This window comes from Garra rufa, chromosome 20, assembly GCF_049309525.1.
Source record: "Garra rufa chromosome 20, GarRuf1.0, whole genome shotgun sequence".
Lineage (NCBI taxonomy): Eukaryota > Metazoa > Chordata > Actinopteri > Cypriniformes > Cyprinidae > Garra > Garra rufa.
Window position 1 is genome coordinate 19,642,479 of NC_133380.1, and position 14,878 is coordinate 19,657,356.

The window sequence follows — 14,878 nt, forward strand, 5'->3', positions numbered from 1 at the left end:
AGGGACATTTTTTAAAAGTTGCATTTAAAATTTTTGCTTTATGGTTGTGTGTGTGTGTGTGTGTGTGTGTGTGTGTGTGTTAATGTTAGCTTTTTTATATTTTATATTATACATTTATAAAATATTTTATTTATTTTTTTTAAATTGAAATTTAGGTTTTAGTAATTTGATTATGTGCTTTTGTCATTTATGTTTTATTTTTATTCTTTTTAATTTTAGTAATTTGTAGTAAATTAGTAGTAGTAGTCTATCTATCTATCTATCTATATATTACATAAGTAAAAATGTATTTATTTACTTTAATTGTATTGAATTAATTTTTCCCATTCATATATGATGATTTCAGTCAAAATATTTAAGCTAACGATTGATTTTAGATTAAATACATTTTATTTTAAATAGAATTATTTATTTTTATTTAATCCTTATATTATTATTATTATTATTATTATTATTATTATTATTATTTCTTTTCTATTCACACATAGTGATTTTATGATTTTAATTTGTAACCTAACAAAAACCATTTTATTTTACATAAAAAGTATTTATTTATATAATTTAATTTAATATTTTTTTCTGTTCATATATTAAGATTTCATTTTAGATGAAATACATTTTATTTTACATAAAATTGTTTTATTTTATTTTATCCTTATTATTATTATTTATTTTCTATTCACATAAGATGATTTCAGTCACATTGGTAACCTAACAAAAGCCATTTTATTGTAGATGCAAATTATTATTATTATTATTATTTTTTACTTAATTTAATTTTCATATTCGTATATGATGATTTATACTTTACATAAATTATTTTTGTTTTTGTATTTTTGTATTTAGTCCTTATTATTATTATTATCCTAACAAACTCTTATTATTAAGTATTATTTATTCATTTAATTTTTTTACTTATTTTAATTTAATTAATTTTGTTTCTATTTACATATGATGATTTCAGTCAAATTGTTAACCTAACAAAAGCCATTTTATTTGAGATGAAATAAATTTTATTTTACATAATTTTTAAAATTTATTCTTTATTATGATTGTCCTAATAAAAGTAATTTTATTTTACATTAAATGTATTTATTTATTTATTTTAATTAATTTTTTTCTATTCACATAAAATGATTTCAGTCAAATTGTTAACCTAACAAAAGACATTTTATTTGAGATGAAATAAATTTTATTTTACATAATTTTTAAAATTTATTCTTTATTATGATTGTCCTAATAAAAGTCATTTTATTTTACATTAAATGTATTTATTTATTTATTTTAATAAATTTTTTTCTATTCACATAAAATGATTTCAGTCAAATTGGTAACCTAACAAAAGACATTTTATTTTAGATGAAATACATTTCATTTTACAGAAAATTGTTTTTCTTTTTTACTTAATCATTATTATTATTTATTTTCTACTCATGTAAGATAATTTCAGTCAAATTGGTAACCTAACAAAAGCCATTTTATTTTACATAAAAAATGTATTTAATATAAATTTAATTTATTTTTTTTATTTACATAAGATGATTTCAGTCAAATTGGTAACCTAACAAAAGCCATTTTATTTTACATAAGGTGTATTTATTTATTTATTCTAATTTAATTATCAAATTGATTATTTATTTACTTAACTTAATGTAATTTAATTTAATAATTTCAAATTATTTCAGTCAAATTGTTAACCTAACAAAAGCCAATTTTATTTTAAATGAAATATAATTTATTTTACATAAAAAAATATATATATATTTTATTCAGCCTTTATTGTTTTTTTCTAATCACATAAGATGATTTAAATCAAATTGGTAACCTAACAAAAGCCATTTTATTTTAAATGAAATATTTTAGTTTACAAAAAAAAAATATTTTTTTTTATTCAGCCTTTTTTATTTCTTTTCTAACCACATAAGATTATTTCAGTCAAATTTGTAACCTAACAAAAGCTATTTTATCTTAGATGAAATACGTTTGATTTTACAGAAAGTTAATGTTTTATTTATTTTTATTTAATCGTTATTATATCTTTTCTATTCAAATAAGATGATTTTAGTTAAATTGGTAAGCTAACAAAAGCTGGAGATTTTGTGATCACATGACCATTCAAATACTTCATTTTGTATTAGTAACCCTTTTATTACTAGACACATTCATTCACAGAATAAAAGCGACATCAATAACTGAAAACTGTTGCATGATGATACTGCATCCACATTCCACACCTCTAGGTGTCAGTAAAATTTGACTAGCTTAACAAGACACAAAACTAGTGCCTCAAATACGGCCTAATCATCATTTATGATGTTGCAAGAGCACTGGTAAGAGCACTATTTTGTAAATAAAATAAATGAAATTATATATACACTTTTAATAAGTCACAATCTTTTTTTTTAACCAGTAGCTATTAAGTCTTTTTTATATGCCAGTCCAACTGAGAGGGCACTGTCCCTGGGACACTGCACCCTGGTGCTTGTCTTGCAACATTTGCTGATGCAGTGAGATGCGGTTCTTTTGGCTGTAGACCAGTAGTTGCGTAATACCGGAGTCATAAAACAGCAGGATGCATATTGTACTGCTTTTTTTGTCGCACAGGCTTCCACGTCTGCTAACGACAGACAAACTGGAGCGGCACGCAGAGAGGAAGTTAGCGCAGCAGTCGTGCAGACAACCTTACATCAGAACAGCCACCCACCAAGATCAAAGTCGGCGCCCTGCTGTTCTGTCTGTTTTTACGCCAATGTCTGCTTTTTGCAAAACTGGATATACACCAGACTTCATATTTAATCGCTCGAGTTCTTGGTGGATGTAAAAATTGGATGCAAAAGTGATAATACATTTTTTTTTGCTTCAAATAAATAAAATTCAGTGAGGGGGATTTTCTAATGGATTTCATCCATGTCATCAGTCCATAAAAGCATCTGCAACACATCCAGCTATTACAGTGCTCTTATTGCAGTGGCACAGAGGACGATTAGGTAGGGCTGGGAATCGATTCCAAAAAGAATCGATTCCGAGGCATTGGGAATCGAGAGTCGATTCCAACGTTTGGAACCGATCCCATTAAGGGGAATCGACTCCTCATTCAGAGCCGTTTTCATTTCAGCAAAACTTATAAATAAGGCTGCATTCCATTAAGGCTGCATATCTCGGTCACCAATGAAAACGAGTCATTTCTAAACTCGTCTGAGTTTAATGACGCATGCAATTTGCCTCTTGCTCGCTAATAGTTATTATAAGTCTGATTCGTTTCCACAAAAAATCGTTGGGATAGATTATTTAAATTAACCAGTTCAAAAAACGTTTCCAAAGTTTTTTTTTTTTTTTATGGGGGAACTGGCTCATGTTGTCCACAATTTTGAGCGCTGCACGACAGAATAGATCATGACGTGATCGAGGGTCTTGATATTATTTACATCTTAATTAAATTATATTTTTAACCGTTCTATCAGCAAATGAAAGAAAACGCAGAGAGCGCATCTGACTGACAGCTACGCCACGAGCTCTCTGTATGTTGTTGTTAACGTTCTGTTTATTTTGTTTCGGTGTTTGCTAATTTTGTCATTTTAGACAAGTCTTGTTTTATTCATGCAATAAATGCATGTCCACTGCTGAGCTGTGGGCTCTGACTAATTTCATGGGCAATGCAAACAAAATTACAATTAAAAAAAATCAGTCAGACTTACAGAAAAATCTTTTTTTTTTTTTTACAAATGAAGCTTCGTATTGTGAGAAGGCAAATTTCTACGACCTTTACATCCTGCATTTATTGCGATATTAGCTTCATCCGATTTAAAAAACAAGAATTGAAAAAGAATCGGAAACAACAGTGAGGAATCGATTCCAGAACCAGGAATCGGAATCGATTCCAAAAATTTCAGAATCTAACAGCCGTACGATTAGGCTGTATTTAAGAGTTAGTTTTGTGTTTGTTGAGCTAGTCGAATTATACTGACACCTAGAGGTGTGGATGCAGTATCATGCATCTGTTTTCAGTAACTGATGTCACTGTAGAAATGTTCTGTTCTCAGTTATTCATTTATTCTGTGAATGAATGTGTCTGGTAAAAGAGGAGTTACTGATACAAAATGAGTGGTATTCAGCTGGTCATGTGATCCCAAAATGACACTAAAGTGACTTTTTCGAATTTCTCCTTTCTAAAATGGCTTTTGTTAATAGTTTAACTAACATCATTATCTTATGTGAATTGAACATTTTGTGTAAAATATCTAATATATTTTTGTTAGATATTGTTTATGTTAATAAAATGGCTTTTGATAGGTTACCAATTTGACAAATCATCCAATAATGTGAATAGCAAAAAAAATAAAAAATAATAATAACATTAAAATAAAATTTCTGTAAAATAAAATGTATTTCATATAAAATAAAATGGCTTTTGTTATAGGTTATCAATTTGACTGGAATCATCATCTTATGTGAATAGGGAAAACAATATATAATGAAATATCTGTAAAATAAAATGTATTTCATATAAAATAAAATTTGATTGGAATCATAATCGTATGTGTACAGCAAAATAAATAAATAAATAAATAATAAAAATTATATAAAATAGTAATAATAATATTAAAATACAATTTCTGTCAAATGAAAATGTATTTTATATGAATCATTACTTTGTGAATAGCCAAAAAAGTAAATAAATAATAATAATAAAATAAAATTAATATTAAAATTAAAATTGATAATAAAACAAAAGTATTTTTATTATTACTACTAAATAATAATAATAATAATAATAATAATAATAATAAAATATCTGTAAAATAAAATGTATTTAATATAAAATAAAATTGCTTTTGATAGGTTACAAATTTGACTGGAATCATCATCATATGTGAATAGGGAAAAAATTAATAATAATAATAATAATAATAATAATAATAATAATAAAATATCTGTAAAATAAAATGTATTTCATATAAAATAAAATGGTTTTTATTAGGTTACAAGTTTGATTAGAATCATGATCGTATGCGTATAGCCAAAAAAATAAAAATAAATAAATAAATAATAATAAAAATAAAATAAAATAATAAAATATCTGTAAAATAAAAAGTATTTCATATGAATTAAAATGGCTTTTGTTAGGTATATGTATAGCCAAAATAAAAATAAATAAATAATAATAACACGAATAAAATAAAATGAAATGTATTTCATATGAAATTAAATGGCTTTTTTAGGTCACCAATTTGACTGAAATCATCATCTTATGTGATAGAATAAAAATGATTCAATACAAATATGAAATTAAATTTAACTTAAATATGAAATTAAAATATTGGAAAGCTATAAAATTCATAAATAATAATAAGAAATGAAAGATCTTTAATCTAAAATAAAATGGCTTTTGTTAGGTTACCAATTTGATTGAAATCATCTTATGTGAATAAAAAAGAAGAAGAAAAAGAATTAAATACAATTTTATGTAAAATAAAATGGCTTTTGGTAGGTTACCAACTTAACCGAAATCATGATCTTATGTAAACAGAAGAAAAATGATTCTGTAAAAATTAAATATTAAATTAAAATATTTATAATACTTTTACTATATACTATTTTATAAACATAATTAAAAGGAAATATTATAAAAAAAAAAAATAATAATAATAATAAATATATATATATATATATATATATATATATATATATATAATTTTTTTACAATTATTTTTTTATATATTTTTATATATTATTTTTTTTTACAATTATTTTATATATATATATATATATATATATATATATATATATATATATACATACATATATATATTATTTTTGTTTTACAATATTTCCTTTATGTTTATAATAATAATAATAATAATAATAATAATAATATAATATCCAGTTTCAGACAGTCCTAGACTAAAATGCATGTTTGAGTTGTCTCAACTGAAAATATTTCGTTCTAACACATCTTAAAATATGTCAGTGCCATTATTATTTCTCAAGATGCACACCTGTTACGTTTTCTTCTAAGGCATTTTTATAAAATCTGCTTAAATGTCTTACTTTAACTAAGGCCTAGTCCTGACTTAAGCTTTTATAAATATAAATAAATTTCATAAATAAAATACTTTTATTTTTATTATACCTATTACATGTTTTAATTAATATATGACTTTTTTGGAAGGTTATTTTGAAGACATACATATGAGACAAATAATAAAAAAAAATATATATTATACATTTTATTACACAGATTATTTGAAGGCATTTATATGCAAAAAATGTATATAAAAAAAAAACTTTGTTAAATTCCTGTTGAGAGGATATTTTGAAGGTGTTTATGAGAAACAGTGCATTAGCGAAGAGAGCGTCACTGAACTCTATAAGCTCATGAGCGTCGTTCCTAACACTCCTCTCATTGTTGCATTATCTCTAATATTCACTGTATGTATGGCAGGTTCATTATTAAAGCCACTTACAGTAATCTCATCCATCTTTTAATTTTTTCCCCGCTTCTTAATTTTTTCCCTTCCCTCTCTCTCTTTCTTGAGACTGGTTTTTGATTAAATAAAAAGCCGAAGGGATGGATATGGCTGTTAATTGCATGGGGCTGATGCAAGAGCTGAATCAACACAGAGGAGAGGTCATTAAACCCAGCCGGTCCCCTCCGTTTGTCTGCCTGCGCTCCGAGCTTCTCCCCCCTCATCTGTTGTGCAAATTCGGCCTTTAATTTAACTTTGCGGTGTTGGGTTGCTCCAGTCCCCCGGAAATAATCTTCCCCCTTCATCTTCAAACCACTGTTATCCCCCTGCTCTTATTGTGCAGTCACGTAGCCCCATTGTCCAACTACCAAACTTCAATTAAAAGAGGACGAATATATCTGGGCATTCATCAACTGATTCATTATTCTGCAATCCGTCTCCCATCATAGTTATTTGGATAGGTTGATTAATCTCTCTGCCATGCATCTATAAAGATATATGATGATTACATATCAAAAAAAAAAAAAGAATGAAAAAATAAAACCATCATCAAGGCATCACAGGAGTTTCATAAGGATTGGTTTGCATGATCATTTTAATCTGAAGAGCACAAAGCAAATCGAAAAACTCCATCTTATTATCATCTTTGATTACATTTAAGTGTTTATGCGGTGTCTGTTGGCATTATCAGAGAAAAATTGGTTGGATCGACCAAACGAAGACTGTTGGAAGCAGGGTTGGGGCGATAGACGAGTCCCCGCAACCCGTCTGAAAAAACATCTTAGGCTCTGTTTATACTAGTGCATTTTTCTTTTTAAACTATGGCTACGTTTACACTAGTGCGCTTTTTTATTTTATACTATGGGGCCGTTGAATGCTTGAATCTGATTGGCTGACAAACGTTTTAATGGTGTGCATTATTTTCAGGGAAAAGCATGGCGAACATAATTCCAGGCAGGTCTTGACCGAATTACATGTCTATATCACTCAGTTATTTCAAAGATCTTTACAGCCTAAAACGATAAAACGACAATATTAAGTTTTATTATGTACGGAAAGCACATACTCTATTCCTCCCACTCTCTCTTACAGACGCACACATACAGTTTGCACACACGTTAGCATACGCACTAATGTTGTTAGCTGTTCTGACGATTAACAACTTAAAAACTACATGACATTTCTCACAAGCGTGGTATTAATAGCATGGTCTTAAAGAAAATGAACTTAAAGTTTCACTATTAGTAGAGACGATGCTGCCAATCACTTTTGAGAGACGCACAGACTTGAGAGGTAATTCACCAGCTTAATCTCTCTCTCCCTCTCTCTTTCTGTCAGTTTGCCGATCTGTCTAAACTTCATTATTAACTGCATTAGTTTGCTAACAACGGCTCAAGTGTTGTTACTAGATCTAAAATGATGTTTTGGAATTAGCAATGAAGGCTTTGGGTGAGCTGCGTAAGAAATTAATCCTACTCACAATAGCATTTTAAGGACAAAAACCAGACAAATGTCTTAAAATATGTCATCTGATCGATGTCTTGGGGTGTGGTAACCATAGTATAAGTGGAATAATTGACTTCGGTCTATTGAATTCTACGAAAATAATGCACACCCGAGGTGGTGATGCGGCCACGACGAGAAGCGAAAATAATTCATTATTTTCTAAGAATTCGACGGCCCCTCATCAATTATTCCTTACTTGTCTTTTACACTACTCTGGTGTTTTCGGCTTTCGCAAACGTTATTTAATCACACTAGGGCTATGTTTGCTCTAGTGCTTTTTCTTTTTAAAACGCATAACTTCTGCTAAGGTTACGCCTGTCATTTACACTACTCTGGCGTTTTGATCCTTAAAAATGGAGACTTTCGAAAACGTCTATTAAAGGGGTCATCGGATGCAAAACTAACTTTAACATGTTGTTTGAACATTAATGTGTGTTGGCAGTTTATGTACACAACCACCCTACAATGATAAAAATCCACCCCATGGTATTTTTTTTAATCTTTAAAAGTAATATCCCCTTTTTAAAATCAGGTCATTCTCAGCTTCTTGTTGCTCCCACGATAGTTGATTGTCATGAGCGCCTTACCTTAGACCCACCCTCACTGAGCTGAAACAGTCTGACTCGGATCGATCGCCATTGTGTGAGGAAAACATGAATGTCTCAGACTGATCGATTGAGGTGTTCTGTTGTTGGATGTAATAATGAACATAGCAGTAGTCATTTACTCCTGACATCTGAGCCACTAAAGACGCAGAGGATTAACGTTACTTTCGGTTTTAAAATGAATGCGCCAATTCCCATCTGCATATGCGTCTATGTTCATGCAAATCGTTCCTGATGCAGCTTCACCCACAGCAGAAGTGAGTATAAGGTTTTTTTTATGTATCTTTGCAAATGGCCTTTCTTAATAATGTGCTTGTTGGCAAGTTTCGCCGCTAAACATGGCTAAATGCAGCTAAAGTAAACATCACGCCCCGGGCAGAGAGGGGCGGGGCGAGCAAAGCTCATTTGCATTTAAAGGACCATGCACTAAAAATTAATTGATTTTTTGCAGAGCTGATTTTGACAATGTAAAAGGTTGCTTTTTTACATTACTGTTGAGAATTTTTTAACCAAAGTATATTATAGACTTTTCATTAAGACCCTAAAAAAATCATATGAACTTGTGGAAAATGGGCATCTGATGACCCCTTTAATCACACTAGGGCTACGTTAAGCCAGCGCGTTTTCATTTTAAAATGTATAACTTTTGCTACGTTTACTCCTGTCATTTACACCACTCTGGCTTTTTCGACCCTTAAAAACTGAGACTTTCGAAAATGTTAGTCACACTAGGGCTATGTTTACACTAGTGCATTTTCATTTTAAAATGCATAACTTTTATGGTTGCACCTGTCATTTACACTACATTTTCGACCCTCGAAAACAGAGACTTTCAAAAACATTAATTAATCACAATATGGCTACTTTTACACTAGCGCATTATTTCTTTGTAAAACACAACTTTTGCTATGGTTATGCCTGTCATTTACACTACTCTGGCATTTTCGACCCTCGAAAACAGACTTTCGAAAAACGTTAATCACACTATTGCTATGTTTACACTAGTGCGTTTTCGTTTTAAAACGCATAACTTTAGCTACAGTTATGCCTGTCATTTACACTACTCTGGCGTTTTTGATCCTTAAAAACTGAGACTTTTGAAAACGTCTATTAATCACACTAAGGCTACGTTTACACTAGTGCGTCTTTGTTTTAAAGGGGTCATCGGATGCAGAGTTCACTTTTACATGTTGTTTGAACATAAATGTGTGTTGGCAGTGTGTGTAAAAATCCACCCAGTAGTTTTTATTTAATCTGTAAAAATAAGGCATTCTCAGCATTTTATCTGTGTGACATCACACCGACAGAGGCCACTCCCACGATAGATTGATTGACACGGCCATCTTACCTTAGATCCGCCTTGCATGAGCTGTAACAGTCCTATGGCCATTGATTCGATGCCGGAACAGGGATGTAGATGAGACTATAGGCTCCTAAGCGATTGAGGTGTTCTGTTGTTGAATGTAAGAATGAATACTGCCCTCCAAAGGCAAAGCGCAGTAACTACACATTTGGTCAAAATTGAGTTGAGGCTTAAAATAGACTTTGTGACAACTGTTTTGTCTTGTGGCAAAGTCTCCTGGTACAGTTTTGTCCCAGAGAAACAAGAGTGTCAACATGTTTGACTAGCTGGCGTAAAAACTTTAAAGGCATTTTTCTCAGTTTCAGTGTTGGCGTAGTTACTGCACTTTGCCTTTGGAGGACAGAATAGTCATCCGCTGAAGACGCAGTGGATGACTTTTGTTTGCGAAGGGAATGCATCTATGTTCGAGCAAATCATTTGAGATCCAGCTTCACTTACAACAGAAGTGATTACTTATTTGCAGTACTTACCACACATTTCACAGATTAGATGCTTGTCAGTGATGCTCAAAATCTGCAAATCATTCACCATCGTCCTATCAGTCATCTCTCCTTTCTCTGTTTATGTAGTAAGTGGAATTTTATGTACTGTAGTAATGTAACAGACTACAGCTAGCAAGCGGCTAACCATGTCGCTTTAGTGGCTCCGTAGAACGCGTTATTCATTTTCCGAGTCTTTCCAGATCCCTTTTTACCCCCATCGTCCATTGCGATGTTTCACTGTAGACATCACCCAACTCTAGTCGGAAGATCTCGTATTTCTGCTGACGATAAAGCCTCAGTTGCAGAAGCAGCCTCATTGTTTTCTGGGACTAAAGGGAAGCATTGTGCTCAACATGTGTTTCTGATGAAAGCATCAGTAGAGCGCAGGACTGCTGTGCCGTACCGCAGAACTTCAGAGACAAAGTGAGAGTGACAGAACCGTGAAGGGAGGGGAGAAAGAGTTAGAGAGCCATGTTGCAAAAGCGTATGATTTCCTACTGCAAATTCCTTCATTTTCATTGCTTCATGACGCTGCAGAACACAAGAACATCTCTTGTTCTTTCTGCCGAGGTCGTTATAAACGAAAAATGAGCTTTGAATGAGAACGAGAAAATGATTTCCTCACAAATAATTGTGTGGAGGCGCCGTGGGAAATTGTTTTATTCATTCAAGAGCACCATGGTGAAGGTCCACAGAAAGAAAAAGAAAAACAGGCCTTAGTATATTTTTGGAAGGAGTCATTCATTTTCAGTATATATCTGGAACTTTGTTTAATAGGAAGTGATGTCAGTTTCCAAACGTCCAGACATCCACTTAATAGTTTCATCATAAGCCAATTTACCTGTTATTGGAAGTAAATTGAACACAAGCGCAGAAGTGATTCCATAAGGAGCCATTTCAGTCCTTCATGTTATGTTCAAGCTTCATTGTGCAAGTTAAACAAATCCAGACCGAATCAAATCCATCATCGTCTGCCAGGCTGCGCCGGTTTAAAGGAGCCACAATAAAATACACATTTCACTCTTATTTTAAATCATTTTCTTCTTGTATGAATTTCTTGTAATAAGCTCCATTGTGTGCAAAGTAATTCTAAACACATTTCTGTGATGGATCCCGCTGAACCCCAAAATACAGCAGTGATTTACGGACCACTTTTGTCGAAAATATATGTAGCATGCTCATGCTTATCTGTACATCGGTCTGCATGGCTGTTGAGTGCGCATGTTTGACATGGAATTAAAAGAAGCTTCTACTATTTTAAAATTGAATAGTATTACTGCAGAATGTCTCATTTCATTTTTGTAAACAATACACTACTTTATTTTTCTTATTTTAAATAGTATGTTATGTATGGAAACCGGTTTCTGCCACTATATAATTTTATTTTTAAAAACATAATTGCACATTTTCATAATTCAGACTTTTTTTCTAGCAATTGTGAGTTTACATCTTGCAGAAATGTAAGTTTATATAATGCAATTCTAACAAAAAAAATCTAAATTGTGAGTTTATATTTCGCAATTCTGACTTTATAACTTGCAATTGTAGGTTTGTCACACAATTCTAAGAAAAAAGTCAGAAGTGTGAGTTTATATCGCAATTCTGAGAAGAGTCAAAATAGTGCGTTTATATATTGCAATTCTGACTATAACTTGCAATTTTGAGTTCATATTACACAATTCTGAGAAAAAAAGTCAGAATTGAGTTTATATCACGCAATTCTAACTTTATAATTCACATTTGTGAGTTCATATGCAGTTCTGAGGGAAAAAAGTAAAACTTGTGAGTTTATATACACAATTTGAAGAAAAAAGTCAGAATTGTGAATTTATATCACGCAACTTTGAGAAAAAAAAACGGAATTATGAGTTTATATCTCGCAATTCTGACTATAACTTGCAATTTTGAGTTTATATTACACAATTCTGAAAAAAAAGTCACAATTCTAAGAAAAAAGTCAGAATTGTACATTTATATATCGCAATTCTGAGGAAAAAAGTCAGAATTGAGTTTATATCATGCAATTCTGACTTTATAATTCACATTTGTGAGTTCATATTCAATTCTGAGGGAAAAAAGTAAAATTGAGTTTATATCTCGCAATTCTGACTTGGCTTGCAATTTTGAGTTTATATTACACAATTCTAAGAAAAAAGTCGGAATTGTAAGTTTATATCTCAATTCGGAGAAAAAAAAAAGTCAGAATTGAGTTTATATCACGCATTTCTGAATTTGTAATTCACATTTGTGAGTTCATATGCAATTCTGAGGGAAAAAAAGTAAAAATTGTGAGTTTATCTCTCGCAATTATGACTATAGCTTGCAATTCTGAGTTTATATCTCGCAACTCTGACTTTATAATTCACATTTGTGAGTTCATATGCAATTCTGAGAGGACAAAAGTAAAAATTGAGCTTATATCTCACAATTCTGACTATAGCATGCAATTTTGAGTTTATATCTCGCAATTCTAAAAAAAAAAGTCAAAATTGTGAGTTTATTTTGCAATTCTGACTATAACTTGCAATTTTGAGTTCATATTACACAATTCTGACTTTTTTCTTCGAATTGTAAGTTTATATCTCGCAATTCTGACTTTATAACTTGCAATTGCAAGTTTTTAGCATGCAATTCTGAGAAAGTGTCAAAATTGAGTTTATTTCATGCAATTCTGACTATAGAACTCGCAATTGCAATTCTGAGAAAGTCAAAATTGAGTTATCACAATTCTGAGAAAAGTCAGAATTGTGAGTTTATATCATGCAATTCTGAGAAAGTCAGATCTGTGAGTTTATACAGAATCTTACAATTCTGATTTTCTAACACAATTGTGAGTTTATATCATGCAATTGCAAGTTTAGATGTCGCAGTTCTAAAAAAAAGGCAAGATTTCTGAGTTTGTCACAATTCAAGCAATATCACTGATTTGAATGATCTTTTCTATATTCAGGGGTGCAACACATGCTGTTATGACTGTTCATTTGTGTTTGTTTGCGGTTTGAGATACAATGATGTCTTGAAGAGTGAGTAGAGTGTGTGAGCCAGCTCTTTTACTGTGGGAGGACAAGATGTTGCACTGTAGAGAGAACAACTGGCTCCGGTCCCACATATCTGGTGACTCACCAGGCCTCTTCTGCACTGATTCCTCTGCTCTCTTTTTCTCTGTGTGTGTGTGTGGGTGAGTTGGTGGTATGTGTGACTGTGGTTGTGCATGTACAGTACATGTGCACGGATCCCACAAAATGTCATTAAACCACGGACCATGCTTAACCTTTGGTATTAGTGAAATCCAAACAGAGAGATGTGCTCCATTGAGAGCCGTCCTCATTAAGAAAAACCAAAAGAACCTGACCAATATATTATATTACGCCCTGAATATACCCACTCGCTCCACAAAACGTTTATGCTAGACTCTCAGACATACATTTGCAGTGAATTTTGATTATTGAGGCCGGATGCATTAAGTATAACCAACTATTCCTGTGTTTAATCCAGTTTGGCTTGGATGAACCATGGAAGTAATAAGAAGACCATAGTTTGAAAAGCATTAAGTGTTCCAGTGTCCTCTAAACATAAACACTCTGAACTAGGACAGCATGATTAATAGAAACAAAACCAAACATGTTACAGCATAGTGCAATCAATATGTGCTGAATGCTTCAGGGAAGTACAGCGCTCATTTACATGCAAGCAGTGATTTTTACTGTCTCAGAGCAGCCAAATGTGTTCTTGAACTTTCAATAAGAAGTGCTTATAAAGTGGCCTTTGTCCAAAAAAAAAGGGCTCCCTGCAGTTTTTTGACATAATGTTGACTTACATTGACTTAATTATTACACTTACATTTTTCTTATATATTTTTATTTTACAGTGAAATATTGCAATAGTAATATTTACTATTTTGTATAATGTTTTTATTACTACTACTAATACAAATAATAACAAAAATATTACTATTGTAATAGTAATAAACACATTACACAAAATAATACAATTACTACTAATAAAAATAATAATTAAAAAAAATAAATTATTATTATTATTATTGTAATTTTTGGGCCAAATTGTGCAGCCCCTACAAACAAGCACAGTAAATCTGGAGTTTATTAAAGTAATAATAAAATAAGAAATAGAATAAATAAAATATGAAATAAATAAATAATAATTTAAATAAAACTGTAAGTTAATCTGGAGGTAAAACACAATAAAATTAAATAATAATAATAATAATTAGTAGTAAAATTACAAAATATGACAAAAATAAGAAATTAAAATAAAATATTAAATACATGTTAAAATAATAAAAAAATACAACAAAAATGAAAAAATAAAATCTAAAATTGAAAAAAATACTTAAATGAAATAAAAATAAAACAACAAAAATGAAATAAAAAAAATCTGAAATAAAAAAGGAACAAAATAAAATTGGAAAAAAAAAAAAGAAATAAAAAATCTGAA